The 15,309-nt window shown below is 36.6% G+C and overlaps 1 protein-coding gene across 1 annotated transcript in view; it reads left to right on the forward strand.

The window, feature by feature from the left end:
- The window catches only part of LOC106787423, a 217,659-nt gene that overhangs the window by 167,670 nt on the left and 34,680 nt on the right, over window positions 1-15,309 (forward strand). The window contains exon 3 of the mRNA XM_014749766.1: window positions 3,743-3,801. The gene's annotated coding sequence lies outside the window, so the exon portion shown is untranslated. The remainder of the gene's footprint in view (window positions 1-3,742; window positions 3,802-15,309) is intronic.

A 15,309-nucleotide genomic window follows, 5' to 3' on the forward strand; every position in this document is an offset into this window, starting at 1 on the left:
TATATATATATATATATATATATATATATACATATATATATGTATATACATGTACGAGATTGTATATACATATATATATTGGTATATGAATGTTCGCGCGTGCGTGCATATCGAGCACCGTTTCGATAGGATTATATTCGATTCTCGTGCGTACACGCCTCGCTCGTCAAGCTCACTACTACATATACATATACGTGCATGTATCCTACATCTATGTGTACCCTTGATATCGCGATCGACGCACGAATCACGGAACCTTTACGAAGGGTTCGACGATGATGGAATTTAGATCGGCCGAAAGCAGATTTTATTGAGATCGATCGGACGACGGATTCGCAAGCGACGAAATTAAGATCGCTCGTTTGTGAAAAATGGCGTTATCGTTCGAGAAAAACGGCTTTTTCTACCGTTTTTACGACTACCGTTCTCCTGATGATGGATAGTTTCGGCAGATGGTAAGGATGGACACGACGATGGAACGTTTCCCTCTCTTTCTCTTTTTTCTTTCTCACTCTTTCTCTCTTTCTCTCTCTCTTTTTTCATTCTTTCTTTCTTTTTTGTTTCACCTCCCCCCTCCCCTCCCCTTCCCGCCGGTCCACCTTCCTTTCCATCTTAATTAGATATAACTCACTTTGGTAATTAGTTTGTCCTCGAGATAGATTATCTAAATTATTATTCAAGTCTAATTTAAGATTCTTCGCATAAGTCATCAATCATAATGAATGAAATTTATCTATTATATAAATATAGTGAAATACATCTATGACAAATTTGTAATATACAACCAAATTTGTGTTGAACATTCGATGTAATAAGAAAAAAAAACACAACATTTTCTATTTAACGTTAAACGAAATTACGATATGGATTTTCCAATGTTATAATTCATTCGACTAGTTAGATATTCTCTCTCTCTATCTCTCTCTCTAGCAATCTCTGTAATCGCTCGTCGTATAGATCAAAGGCCGTTACCTTGTGAAATCAGGAACACACTAGTCGGTATTATCATCTTCGGTGGTCGCCGTACGATTTCACGAAGGACATGTCGATATCATACGGGACGCCTTGGTGTGGATCAAAGCGTAGATTTCTAGTATGGGAGAACGACATTGTCAAACTCTCTCCTTCTCTCTCTCTCTCTCTCTCTCTTTACTTTGCAGAGATGGAACGGACGGTAATTATAACGTTGTCGTTGGCGTGTTAGCAGAAATGAAGAGAGAGAGAGAGAGAGTGGGAGAGAAAGAGGAAGGAAGGAAGGAAGGAGGGGTGGGAGGGGGTAAAGGTCCTTACGAGTTGTTCACAGCAACAGCAACAGCAGCAGTAGCAGCAGCAGCAGCAGCAACCGACAAACGACGGCTCAAACATTGCAGTGCAAAATTCACAATCTAATCCAACTAAGGAAATTAGTCGCAACTTCCTGGGCGCTGGCTACGCACACGTTGGTGTACCTTGGTGTCCCTACCATCTACTCTTGCATTCCCAGAAACTTAGATCAAAGGGGACAACGCGCGCCCGTTTCATGAAAGGTCGAGTAAGAGAGGAGTCTCTTGCTATTACCGTTCGTTCCATTGCCTTCTAATATCATTTGGGATTTGACACGATATATTATTCGGTTATGCAAAAAATCTTTCATAATTATTCATTAACGCGAAATCTCGCTGTTACGATTGATTTCATTTTTAACGTCCATTCGGTTTGCATTAATTTCGAATTTACGATTAATTCTTACATTATATTGGTCTACATTTACGAATCTATTATATTATTCAATTAGTTGTTTCTCTCCGTCTCCAAAAATAAAATTATTAATAAATAGTTATCGTAGGAAATTTGGACATTCAAAAGAACTAGAACTTCGTTTTGATTAATTAAACGTTTCGTCCCTTTATTGGAACTTCTTCAGCAACTTAATCTCTATTATATTATATTATCTTAGTGTATAAAAATATCCTTTTTTATTTCATTTCGATCGAAGTTAACCTATTTATTTTTCGTCTTACACGGATGTATGTTTTACCTAGGACGAATTACCAACAACCAATCACTAATTGAAATAGAGAGAAAGATAGATAAAGAGAGATAGAGATAGAAATAGAGAGAGAATGTGAAATACGAGATACTAAAGCCACCTTTCTCACAGCTATTTACGCGGGAGCTTGAATTTGCGGAAATACGCTTGGATTTCCGGGATCTGTGCCGCGAATCGGTTAACGAAAGTACCATCCGAACCGTTCTTTTCCGGCTGGATACGGCCGTTCAAACGAGCGGGAAGCAACGCGATAGGAGGAACCCCTTGCTGGTATAGAGAAAGTCTCGTTGGTAAAGGAACGAGGACTTATGTATGTGTGTGTGTGTATGTCTATGGAGTAGGGGGGAAACCTAACGGCAACACTTCCGGGACGCAATATCGTTTCGTGCGAGGCAGACTGTAATTCCCACTTGCTTGGTCTTCGGAGGTAACAGAGAACGAGCAAGAGAGAGAGAGAGAAAGAGAGATATAGAGAGAGAGAAAGAGAGGGTGAAGGGGGTGGAGATAGAGGCAGCAGAAGCTGCGTCTGTTGATTATCCGAGCGGCAAACACGGCGCATTGTTATCGATTGGGCCAACAATCTACCGCCCCCATATTGACGCAATACTGCCTCGCAGTTGCATAATGAATGGTTGGCTAATGACCCTACGGAGGTTGCGGAAACCGCAGCGAGAGGATGCTGGTCTCGAGGCACGAAGCGTTTCCGGCATCGGACGTTACTACATCGCCGCCACGACCGAATTATTTCGCCGATCGTCCATCGTCTCTATCTCTATTTCTCTATTTCTCTATTTCTCTCTCTCTCTCTCTCTCTTTCTGTCTCTCTTGCTCTTTCTGTATCTGTCTTTCTCTCGAATTTCTATGATCTTTCTCTTCAACTCACTTCTACATAATGCAAACACATTTATTGTGTACGTTCCTCTAAGTTTTATCATTATTATATTATGTATCTCCATAATTGATGAAAGTTGTTTAAATCGTAACACATATCTCTTGTTTTCGAAATATTTAACAGGGCATCAATGCAAGGAAGTGTTTATACCAGTTGATTATTTGCCCTGAAAATTCTTAACTTTATTTTTAGAGAGTATCATTCGATTTCAATCGGAGCTTATTCAATTAATCCTATATTGAAAGTATAATATATATATATTTTTTTTAAGATACAGTATATATATTCTAGAGGTAAAAATATATCGGCAAGGTGGCGTTTAAAAAACTTCAATGCGAATATCAAAGATTGCAGACGTGCCAATTTGCACACTTTTCGGCATTCTTAGGTCAGAATTGACTGTCGTAACGAAAGGGTTAAGGAATTACATTTGAACGATAAATGATTCTCGTATAATGTTGATTTAACAAGTATTATTTAACGATTCATTTTTAATAATATCGAATTAATTTAATTTGAAATAATGTATGACGGCGAAATATAACCGATAAATTAAATCTTTTTCATAAAGATACAATAATTCTCTTGAAATAGTTCCCAAATAACATGATGCGATCAAATCGAACAAATTATTATGCATATACGTATTTATAAATGATTTTCAACATTATTCTGATTAATCAATACACACATTTTATTCTACAAATTAATTATATTTAATTGTACGGAAAAATCATCGATAATATATATTAAATATTTGAATATATTATATTAAACGATATAAAACATTTTTAAATCATTGATATCTTTTCTGCTTTCAGTTCCGTCGAATACGTGGACGCTAACAAGCAAATTCTGACCACCAGTCTGACGCGTCATTGTAAGTACCCATTATGTATGTCGTCGTAACGTTTAATGCTCATCACAATCTCTCTCTCTCTCTCTCTCTCTTTCACTCTCTCTTTCACTCTCTCTCAACTTTTTCCTTACCTTCGAGCGTTAGAAAAATCTCCTAATGGCTCTTTATCTTCTTTCTGCACGCCCAACTCCCTCCCTCCCCCTTATATCCCCTTGCCTATCCCTTAGCCCTTACACCCTCCTACCCCCGTAGCTCTTTCTTTCCTTTTACGAACACTTTGCGGCCATTTTTTGTCCCCCCTACCTACTTCTGTATTAAAGAATTGTCGGAAAAGATGAAGTCTCTCGCGATCCTTGAAATGCAAGGACGAGTCCTTGCGAGCTTTACTTAAAATTCTTCCAAGCTTGATTCTTTTGTAGTCTGAGAAAAAAAGAGGATAATAAATAAAGAAAAAAAAGAGAGAGACAGAGAGTGACTGAGAGGGAGGGAAGGAGAGAGAGAAAGACAAGAACGGCTTTCCGTCACTTTGCTCGAGTCTCGTTGCGGTTTTAAGAACGAAACATTTAAACGAGAAGAGTAGAGAATACTGGTTGGTTAAAACGGTGTGTGGGGGTGGGAGTTGGTGGGAGGGATGAGAAATAGGGGTGGTGGTGGTTGTGGTATTTCTACGGGTCGCGACTTTCCTTAGGAATTTTCACTTTTGTCCGGTGACACCGAGACGGAATAACGACTTTAATCTTCTTACGCATAAAACCGTGTTTTTGTGGGATTCCAAACGAAAATGCGAGTGTTGGCTGGCGCGTTGACCGTTCGTTTATAAGAAACTTACAATTTACTTCGAAGGTATATAAGAGGCTTTCCAAGTGACGAGAGTACAACCAACGTTTCTTCGAAGCTTTCTCTCTCTCTCTCTCTCTCTTACTCTTTCGCTTTTACGTTTCTTCGTTTATAAGTATCGCGAGCTTATTGCCAACGACAACACCTGTTTTCTTTCTCTATTTAATATATATATCGCTTTTGATTATAATTTTTAACGTTAATAACTACTTAGCAAAATTAATAACGTATATTTTGTTATTATGTTAGACAGAAAAATTTTGTTGAAAATTTGTTAATAAATATTTTCACTTTTCGATAGATTCGTTTTAGATTTTATTTGGAATTCGAGAGAGAGAGAGATATATATATATATATAGATAAATAAATATACCAGTTGTAAATAAACATGTATGAAAAGAAACGGTCAAGATTAAGTTGTTTTATAGAATGAGCTGTAAGTAACGGTAAACATTCGTTTTTTACTTTCAACGTAGATAAGATCAAAGTTTCACTTAAGTTAAAGTACTTTGCTTTTAAACACGTATATATATATATGTACTATCCTTTCTTCGATACAACTTTCTATAGAAAATCGTTCGATATAGTACGTATTTAATCTCTTTTTCAAATTGTATCTATATTATTTATATTATAAGCGAATCAAACTCGTATATCTGTATTAAAAATATGTGACAATGCACACACACACTTACATATATATATATATATATCCTAGAGATAAATAAACGTTTCTCGTGTCTAACAAATTTGTCGATAAGTTTAGATAACGTATTTTACTTGGAATCAAATTTTAAATTCTAAGCACGTATATCGTTTTTGTAAGTCTTCTTTTCTACCCCGTTCTCGAGAAACTTTTTTTGTTTTTTCTTTTTTTTTTTTTATTCCGAGAATCCAGAAAGAAACGTCTTTTCCAAAGCCAACGTCCGTGGACGTCCAGCCGAAGTGAATCATTTCCCGTTTCTACGCACGACGCTCCTGGGAGTAGCAACGTAGAACAATCCAATTTCTGAAATCGGTTTTACGCTTCGAAGATATCGTTCTAGAGATTCGAACAATGTTGCTTTTAAAACTCGAATCATTTTGTCAATTCTACACACGAATTTTATTACATTTTATTATCCTTTTCCTATTCTTTTTCGTTAACGCGTAACCCGTTTTTTACGGGTGGCGTGAGGGGATGGGAGTGGAGGGGGAGGGTGTGGGTTGGTTCATAATTCATCCTCGACGGATTAATAAGCAATAACGAATTAAGGTAAATTAATGTTGCTTATTATCGTACTCGCCACTTCATATCGAGAACGATACACATTGCCGGAACTTTCGATTACGATCGGAAAAATTAATTATAACTCATAGAGGTGGAATTATCAGATCTATCGGGAGAACACCCCCTCCCCCTCACACCCCTACCCCCAACAACTTAACATCGTTGTTCCCATCTGACAATTATTACACACCTTTTTAGGATTAAATCGAGATTTAATTAAATAATAAATGCTCTTACGCGTTCGCTCGTCCGAAATTTAATTGTTTCCATTATACCATGATGGGTGGAACGGAGGAAAAGGGGAGGGGAGAAGAGTCTGGGATTTCAATTTCCATAAATATCTATTATTTAATATATATATATATATATATAGATAGAATTTATATCCGGTTCTTACGAAGTTTATGACTATTTTCCTCCCTAATACCCACCCCAAACGAAAGAAAAATATATTTTATATATTTTTCACACACATGATAGAATTAAATTAACTTTATTTTCTATCTTTAACGAGAGAAGGGAACATGTTAAGCAATAAGAAATTAATTGACGAGGCAAGTATAAACATCTTTAAACACGTTAGAAATATAAGACAAGAATACGCTTGTAACTTTACATAATTAATAAATACATTTTATTGTTGTTATAATCTATAGTAATTTAAACAGTTTAATTATGTAATTCAATATGTAAGTATAATTAATAACAAGTACTCAGTCAATAGATTGTAAATATAATTAAAAATAATCAAGATTTTTCGTTAACGTAACGATACTAAATTCTTGTATCGGAGGTTATATCCGCGAGACAACGGGAAACAGATCGGCCAGGTTGATCGTACCGGTGCGTAATCCAACCAAGAGAATCGTTAAATGACTCGTGTGACTTAGCGTTAGTTAGAAGCTGAGAGAATGGGAATTCGTGGAGGAACCAAAGTGGGTTTACATCGCAGTTAAGTTTCGTCGTAACGTCTGTACGACGATAAAGGGTAGCTCATCGGAGGTTTACGTGTATATATATATGTATGTGTAAGAGAGAAAGAGAAAGAGAAAGAGATGGAGATAGAAATAGTTATAGTAAAGCAACGCTAGCGTTAGTGGCGTTAAACCGTCTTTCTACAATCGGTGACGATGCCGACGTTGAGCGGATTTACCGTCCATTTGGCAAATGAAGATGAAACTGCCTCGTAGATTACAGAAAGAGAATCCTTCAAGCATTCGCGTTCACGGCAATCTCCAATCGTTACAGATACCGATCGTGATACGATCTGAATCTCTTCATTTCACTACCTTACTCTCTCTCTTTCTCTCTCTTTAGTCTTGATTCTAATTGTCAAATGATCCTGGTTAATAGACTTGAAAGTGTCGCTATTGGATTGAAGAGATCGAGCGTCGAGTTAAACGTTCATTTAATTAAACTTTTTCGATCAATTAAAAATGAGAATATTGAATTACAATTTATCTAACATCTTACATAATTTATCTTTAATGATTCGATAAAAATTGTCGTATATATTCTATATATGTATACTATTTATATATGGTTAAATAAATTAATATAACGAAATGTGAATTTTCTAGGCTAGGTGGATGATAAAAAATTTGAGAAGACGATAAAAAATTAGGAAAAATTCGCGTGGTAAAGTCGTAAAAATCTATAATAACATATAGCTTTTAGAGACATGTGAAAAACCGCAAGAACGAGATGAGATCGAACGTGTGACAAGCTACCTAGCCTAGTAGCTGTTCGCGACGACAAAAGGCAACCATCGTCCGACGTTCGTTTACCTTCCGGCTAAACCTTCTTTTTTCTTTTTTTTTCTTTTTCCTACCTCGAAGGGATGAGAAAGGTCCGACAATCGGAGAGTTTATTTTCAATAGGGCACATGGCCTCTTTGAACAGTTTCGTCTACCGATATTACCCTTTGTAGTAAATTAAGCGATAATCGTTTCTACCTCTTTCCATTTTCTCTTCTCTCTCTCTCTCTCTCTCTCTCTCTCTCTCTATCTATCTGTCTCTCTCATTCCTTTTTCTTCTTTTTTAATTTTCATTTCCCTTTCCCTTTGTTCCACCATTCCTTTTCTTTTTTTCTTTTTTCGACAGTGGTATCGTACGTCAATCGCACACGTCTATATTAAAATATCTCATACCATCGAGAAATATATAATTCATATACATTCATTTCAAATATTTAACGTTATAATATACCTTTTAAAGTACAAGAAATCAATCTACATGATTTCATTATTAAACTCTTATAAATACAATATATTCTCACATTCGATGACGAACATTACGATAAACCGAGAGTTATAATGTAACGAAGTTAAAAAGATGACAAAAAAAAGTTAGAGAAAGGGATAGATACATGTATAAATGCAAGAACAAGAGAAAGAGAAAGAGAGCGCGTGTATACTATGGGTAGAGGGGCGGGGGGAAACTAAATTTAATATCGCGCGGATTCCAATCTCCCGGATTATTTTGGAATGTGGGTATGGGGGGGGGGGGGGGGGGGGGGGGAGAGGAGGGGGACGGGCCTGAGAGAACGGGATACGCGGTGACAAAAGTTAACGAGATGGAAGTTAATTAAATTCCGGGCGGACAATCGCTGGTGGGAAAATTTGACAATGGCTCGCTCGCTCGCTCGCTCATATGCGCGTTCGTCCGAGTTACGCTCGTTTCGTTGTGCGTTCGCACGTAACTACCTACGAAACATAGGAGGAGACCATATACGGAGGTGATAGATAGATAGACAGATAGATCGAAAGAGAGAGAGAGAGAGAGAGAGAGAGAGAGAGAGAGAGAGAGAGAGAGAGAGAGAAAGGTATAAAAACAGTGCGAGATATAAAGAGCAAGTGAGAGAAAGAGAAAGAGAAAGAGAGAAAGAGAGAGAGAGAGAGAGAGAAAGGTATAAAAACAGAGCGAGATATAAAGAGCAAGTGAGAGAAAGAGAAAGAGAAAGAGAGAAAGAGAGAGAGAGAGATAGTGAAAACCTACCGGACGTAACGTAACGTAGGTGCACCGAGAGATACGTACGGGATGAACGAGGGTGGTGGCTATGGTTGGTCAAACTCCGATGAATCGATGACCGCTTTTAGTAATGATGTGTACATGGCAGGAGGCCGTCCACTTCGTCGATGGAAGCTGGGGTCAACGCCAGGACGCTTCTCTCTCTCTCTCTCTCTCTCTCTCTCTCTCTTATGCTCTTCATATATCTATCTATATATCTATCTATATATCTATCTATCTATCTATCTACCTACCTACCTACCTACCTACCTACCTATCTATCTATCTCTCTTTCTCTTTCGTAAACCATCTCTATGGTGTGTGCCGGAACGCGTGTATAGTGGCAGCCAGAGTTTGTTGAGGGGGACTTATTACGTCCCTGGAATTACCATATAAATTATCGCGCGATGAACCCGGCAGAGTGCGAAACCGTGCAGCCTCTACGGACGGCCTTTGTCGAGGTTTCGGTTATGGTTAATCGGCCACGTCGTTTAATTGACATTCTGCACCACAAAATGCCGGTGCCTGCACCTCTCCACCCCCACCCACCCCTCCCCCACCCCCTTTTGCCCCTCTAAACTGACTACATCCTACCCTCCCATCACTATTTTTCTTTTTCTTCTATTTCTTCTTTGCTATTCTTTTTCTTTTTTTTTTTTAATCTACTCTTCCTCTATTTTAATTTTCTTCAACGGTTGCGCGGGATACTGTATGTTTCTAAAAAAAGAAAAAAAGAGAGAGAGATAGAGAGAGAGAGAGAGAGAGAGAAAGATTGCTGCTGTTCTCTTGATTTTGTATCATCCTAAAATTCGTTGGTTAATTTCATAGTTCATCGTAAAGAGATTTTCTTTCACAAGTTCGTCTAAAGAAAAATAAAGAGAATAGTAATCAGTTATTCTCTTATAAATAGGTTTTTTTTTTTATTTCGTTCGTGTTAGTTGTTACCGATACCATGTAACATGATTAACGTGTGCACCCCATGGTACTACTAGTAATGTACTCGAATTAATTTGCAAACGTGATTGGAAGTACGATCGGTAGCGGTTTACCGTATTATTAATACATTGTACACACTCGTAATTTATCGTATAACTTCGTGAATTCTCTCCCTTCCAATATCCTTTTCCCTAACCACCTCTTTCACTATCTATCTCACTCTCTCTTTTTCTCTCTTTCTCTTTTTCTCTTTCCTTTTTCCTTGCTTTTCCACTACATAGCCATTTAAATTGCATCGCAATGGAAATAATTTTTTGTTGAGATGAAATTACGTAAAAGCGTAAACCGAGAGCAAAGGGATGTCTAGATTCTGAAAGAATTATTACTATTATTATTATTATTATTATTATTATTATTATTATTATTATTATCATCATCATCGTTCCCTCACTCGTTCCTTTTTTTCTTTCTTTTTTATTTATTCTTTTTTATTCTTCTTCTCTTCATTCTGATTCCTTCCTACTGCTAAATGCGATAGAATTGGAATTTTATTTACAAGCTCATAATTGTGAAACATTTTTGTTTTTTATTCGTCTGTGGACAGACAGAAGATGTTGAAAGTGTCGATATATGAGTATTAAGAATAATTGAATAAGAAGTTATTGTCATATTCATTTTTTTCACTTTCGATAAAGTTTCGAAGAAAGGAATATTAACGTTGTAAAAATAATCCAAGTGATTGAAAATGATTATATTGTACTTACGTAAGATTTCATTAAAACTAATAACGAAGAACGATCGATAAAGATAACAAGAGTTCTTGAAATATATGTATAATACATAAATACATATATATAGTTTACAAATGATCACTTTCTCTCTCTCTTTCTCTCTCTCTTTCTCTCTCTCTCGATAAGAAGAAGAAGAAGAAGAAGTAAATAATTAGACGAAGCAACCCTCGGGAAACATCAAGGCTTTCTCGTAAAGGGGGCAAAATGGTGCAAAAGGAGGCCCGCATTTTCGAAAACGTTATCGAGATTAAAGCCGTATAATTATCTCAGGGTCACGTGATACCACTAGAATCGAGGGGTGGTACGAGATAGAGAATACAATGGGAAGGAAGGAAGGAAGGAAGGAAGGTTTGGTTGGTTGGTTGGTTGGTTGGTTGGTTGGTCTACCACCTAACTCCTGAATCGCATCTTCTTGCTCATTCGTTTGATGAGGAAAGAGGAAGAAGAAGAAGAAGGAGACTAGCAAAGACGATGAAAAAGGGAAGAATAGGTTGAGGAAGGGTGTTGAAGCGAAAGAGAAAGAGATAATAAGATACTCGATGAATATGCAAAAGTCTTTCTCGTTGGATATCTGGATACGCAGGCTAGAGTCCTCACTTTCTCTATGTTTCATGCATTCAGATGCCCTTCTTACGTTACCTACGAACGATACGAAGAAGAAAACTGTGAAAAAGGGAGGATGACTCGAACAATGTCGTAATAAGTGTTAGCTTCTTCCTCTTCTTCTTCTTCTTCTTCTTCTTCTTCTTCTTCATTAAATGCCGTTTAAAAAGGCAGGCCACATTTCTCGTGAAATTTCTTAGCAACGAGGACACCAGGAGTCTATGCAAATCCCTTACTTGAATCTAGCGCGAACACGGGGAAACTCTTAAAGCCCTTTTATAGTATGGCTTCTCTAACGACCGAAAGTCGGATCGGTAACCTTCTCTTTTCCTTTTCTTGCTCTTTTCACGTGGAGCACTCGTGTGAGGAGTGTTAAGGATACCAACGACTTTTCCTGCTTAAAGTATATGTATATATATATATATATGTATGTATGTAAGTAAGTAAGTATGCATTCATATATGTATGTATGTATATATATACGTACGCTTTGAGATTTTTAACCTCCTTTCGTAAGAATACGAGAAGGACGCGTTCTCTCACGCCTGATTTATGTGTCCAAGCCACTTCGAGTCGCGGGATAGATGGGGGAAACGAAAACGACGTGGTGGAAACGCGAACGCGATGGAATTCGTCGACCGTTTAACATTCCCTTTTCTATCCCCGTCCTTCTTAGAAAACTTCTTCTCTTGGTATTTTCGTAAAAGCGCTTACCGATCGTGCAAACTTATTCCACGACGAGCACGACGCCGTTCATGGAATCGCATTAAATCTTTTTCTACCTCAATTTCGCGAAACTCAGGTAGCACTCTCTTGGTGTATATATATAACTGTATATATATATATATATACAGTTTCCGTTTTGATAGAAAGTACTTGTCTTCGTTGTCGATGCGACCTCGATTGCTCGTATATATTGACTTTCATGAACGATTGCGGGAAATAAAGTGACTAGAGAGGTTACACGCAATGCATTTATTTGTTCCCTAGCTTGTGAAAAGCTAGAAATCGTCGTTAAGAGGCGACACTATCGGGAAAAAATTGCACGTTTCGGTTAAGGTTATTTCTATCGAAAAAGAGAGAGAATGATAAATACAATTTTTTATTTATACATGTGTTTTTTTTTTCCATCGACAACGACGAGATAATAACTTTCTATATTTTACTCTTCTCCTCTTCTTCTTCTTCTTCTTCTTCTTCTTCTTCTTCTTTACCTTTTGCTCCCTATCGAACGTAAAACCACAGAATCTACTCTTCTCGGTAGTTACTCTCTTCCCTCGTTTGCTTGTAATTTACGTCGACGATCTTTATTTGCTTACCCTTAGGTTAAAGCGCAGGATTAAAGAGCATCGTGGTGGTGCCAGCATAAGTTGAATAATGAAAATTTGATGTTGAGCGATGATCTTGTACCACCAGAGAGAAACACGTATCCCCAGGTTGCACATATATGTATGTGCGTATAACCTATACATATGTAATCTAACACGTGAAAAAATACTTTGCCCTTGGCACGTTTTATTTCTGTTCGTCTGTTCGTCTCCCTTCTTTTTTTCTTTTTTTTCGGAGTATTTTTATATCCAACGAAACTCTGTACGAGGTACGACCAACACGGTACGTTATATCAACTTTGAAACGAAAAAAATTCTTTCAAAGTTATGACACATAGTGTATCCCAACATCGGCGTCCCTGTTTTGTATAAAATCTACGATTATGACATGTTGTAAAAATACATACCGTCGATTAATCAAAAATAAAAAAAAATAGTAGAAGTATTCGTATAATAATTAAACAAAATAATCAGACATATTTAATATACATTTACTCCTTTTATGATTTCACATTTTAATATTTATTCTGTAATCTTTATATATTATATTTTACACAAAACTTTCTGATTAATTTATAAGACTTTTCGGATAAAATACTCTTGAAATTCTCGAGGCATTTACGCGAAGACCGAAATAGGTGTTAGTAATTAGTACGTAAAGAGGAGAGAAAGAGAAGAGAATACGAAGGGACGGCAAAACATAACACCGTTAAAGCACCCTTGCACGAGCAACGAGAAGAGACTCGATGTGACCTATTAGTCACTATTGAGCTTTGAGAAAAGTGGCTACAAGAGGTGTCTACGTATGCAAAAGGGTTTATTTCCAGGAGAGAAACCTTATTTATCCCTCGGTCTTTCCTTCATTCTATTCATCCTTTATTAACGTTTATTATAGTCTTAATATCACCGTGTTATAACTTAATTCATTATTTCAAGTATCAAGTTATTCTTTTCTTAATTAATTAAACCTAACTTTATCATTATAATAATGTTTCATAAAAATTATTATCTCATTCAAAAGTTAATCGTTATTTATCATTTATATATATATTTATAAAAACATTTGTATTTTTTAATGAATCATTTTTAGTTATAAATACATTTTATATACACATTTTCTCTCTCTCTCTCTCTCTCTCTCTCTCTCTCTCTCTCTCTCTCTCCCTCTCTCTCTCTCTCATTTATATATAGCAATAGAAATATGCCAATATAGCGAGGTTTTAAAAAGTAAAGAAAAAAAAAATTACTCTTCCGCCGGTAATATAAAGTGGAAAAATACAAAGGTAAGGTAAGCAATTGGATGTTGCGAAGACGTAGAACTCGTCGAACGCTTGTTGTATTTTCTATTGTTGCTGTATCCACGCGCGTAGTGGTACTTTGCTGTTGGTACCTTGCTTTCGTTTCATTAAATTTTCACGTTGTATTTGCCGAGAAAATTCCCCGATCAATTTCCGTCTGTGAGGGAGAAAGAGAAAGAAAGAAAGAGAAAGAGAAAGAGAGTGTGAGTGAAGGAGAGGGGTAGTCGGGTGAATAGGGGGATAAAGAGAAAGAGAAAGAGAAAAATGTTTCTATCTCTCTTTCCCTCGTCATTCTTACTATCAACAACGACGGACGACGGTGTTTGTTTTCTTTAATTAAATAGTCGTTTGTTTTGTTGAGTTATTTTTTACAAGGGCTCGCGCTTTATTCTCCCGACTCTTTTCTTACGTTCCTTAGGGTGGAACGCACTCGAATGTAATTCGAGGAAGGATCACTGCAAAAAGGAATGGAATGTTCTTATTACTTATCGGATCTCTTGCTTTTCCTTCTCGCGTCGTTCGTTCATTCGTTCATTCGTTCTTTCTTTCTTTCTTTCTTTCTTTCGTACGTTCGTTCGTTCGTTCGTTGAAAGGGAAGAAACGAAGCGCTCGTTTGAAAATAATTTTATTTTCTGCGTAGAGAGTATCGATGAGAAAGAGAAAGAGAGAAATGTAGATGGAAAGAAAAAAAGAAAGAAAGAAAGAAAGACAAAGTCGGTATTTCATATCTTTCTTAGTGCAGAATTTTAGTATGTAATAAAGATATCTTTCGTGATTTCATAGACTTTTTTTTCCGTATAAGAGAATGACAAAATAATATTTTTTTCTCTCACTTTAATTTCGATAGAGTTAAATTTGATTAAAGTAAGGAAAGAGAAAGATCGAAAGATTGAAAAAGGTTAGGATACGAGGTTTGATAGGAAGACAGACCCACCCCCTCTTCGTGGTGGCAATTCCAAACTGAAATTTCATAGTCCAAGGAACAGTGAGTGATCTCAAACTAGTAGGAACGATCCCTTAGAGCATCAATCAACGAGCTTTACAATCAAGGGACTTGCTACCGACGGACGATTCTATGGGAATTTTGATGAGCATCCACCATTCGATTATCTAACACCCATGTACATTGCAAATATCTTATTAAATTGATAAAAGTATAAAAGACGTTGGATGATAAGAAAATTTTTGTTTAAGAAACATTTGACAACTATTCTCATTTAATTTGATAATAATTATATAACGATAACTATTATTCCAGTTAATTTATTAAATCGCATCAATTATTGGGTTACCTTTTTATTGAAGATAAAAAAAAGAAATTTTAATTTTAACGCAGCTAAAATACTCATAGGAAGTGTGATGCTGTTCGATATAAAAGCAAATCATGGTTCCGATGATTTTTCTATAGAAAATTGATGATATCTGGACAATTAACAAATATTCTAATAATTGTCAGA

Source organism: Polistes canadensis, unplaced genomic scaffold, assembly GCF_001313835.1.
Source record: "Polistes canadensis isolate GaletaPanama2010 unplaced genomic scaffold, ASM131383v1 scaffold_100, whole genome shotgun sequence".
In the NCBI taxonomy this organism is placed as follows: Eukaryota; Metazoa; Arthropoda; class Insecta; order Hymenoptera; family Vespidae; genus Polistes; species Polistes canadensis.